We start from the raw sequence: 1518 nt of genomic DNA, 5'->3' as shown, positions 1-1518 counted from the left end.
GGATGTCCACTCTTACCACTATTATTCAACATAGCTTTGGAATTCTAGTCACGGCAATCAGAGATAAAAAGAAATAAAAGGAATCCAAATTTTAAAAGAAGAAATAAAACTGTCACTGTTTACAGATGATATGATACTATACATAGAAAATCCTAAAGATGCCACCAGAATATTACTAGAGCTAATCAGTGAATTTGATAAAGTGGCAGGATACAAAATTAATACCCAGAAATATCTTGCATTCCTATACGCTAACTATGAAAAATCAGAAAGAGAAATTAAGGAAACAATCCCATTCACCATTGCAACAAAAAGAAAAAAATACCTAGGAATAAACCTACCTAAGGAGGTAAAAGACCTGTACTCAGAAAACTATAAGACACTGACGAAAGAAATCAAAGATGACATAAACAGATGGAGAGATATACCATGTTCTTGGATTGGAAGAATCAATATTGTGAAAATGAGTATACTACACAAAGCAATCTACAGATTCAATGAAATCCCTATCAAATTATCAATGGCATTTTTTATAGAACTAGAACAAAAAATCTCAAAATTTGTATGGAGACACAAGAGACCCCAAATAGTCAAAGCAATCTTGAGGGGAAAAAAACACAGCTGGAGGAATCAGACTCCCTGACTTCAGACTATACTACAAAGCTACAGTAATCAAGACAATATGGTACTGGCACAAAAACAGAAATATAGATCAATGGAACAGGATAGAAAACCCAGAGATATACCTCCGTACCTGTGGTCAACTAATCTATGACAAAGGAGGCAAGGATATACAATGGAGAAAAGACAGTCTCTTCAATAAGTGCTGCTGGTAAAACTGGACAGCTACATGTAAAAGAATGAACTTAGAATGCTCCCTAATTCCATACACAAAAATAAACTCAAAATGGATTGAAGACTTAAATGTAAGACTGAACACTATAAAACTCTTAGAGCAAAACATAAGAAGAACACTCTTTGACATAAATCACAGCAAGATCTTTTTGACCCACCTCCTAGAGTAATGGAAATAAAAACAAAAATAAACAAATGGGACCTAATGAAAGTTAAAAGCTTTTGAACAGCAAAGGAAACTATAAACAAGGTGAAAAGAGCACCCTTAGAATGGGAGAAAATATTTGCAAATGAATCAATGAACAAAGGATTAATCTCCAAAATATATAAAAGCTCATGCAGCTCAATATTAAAAAAACAAAAAACCCAATCAAAAATGGGCAGAAGACCTAAATAGACATTTCTCTAAAGAAGACATACAGATGGCCAAGAAGCACATGAAAAGCTGCTCAACATCACTAATTATTAGAGAAATGCAAATCAAAACTACAATGAGGTATCACCTCACACCAGTTAGAATGGGCATCATCTGAAAATCTACAAACAACAAATGCTGGAGAGGGTGTGGAGAAAAGGGAACACTCTTGCACTGTTGATGGGAATGTAAATTGATACAGCCACTATGGAGAACAGTATGGAAGTTCTTTAAATAACTAATAATAG

Source organism: Orcinus orca, chromosome 4 (assembly GCF_937001465.1).
Source record: "Orcinus orca chromosome 4, mOrcOrc1.1, whole genome shotgun sequence".
In the NCBI taxonomy this organism is placed as follows: Eukaryota; Metazoa; Chordata; class Mammalia; order Artiodactyla; family Delphinidae; genus Orcinus; species Orcinus orca.
This window is presented reverse-complemented; position numbering follows the sequence as displayed.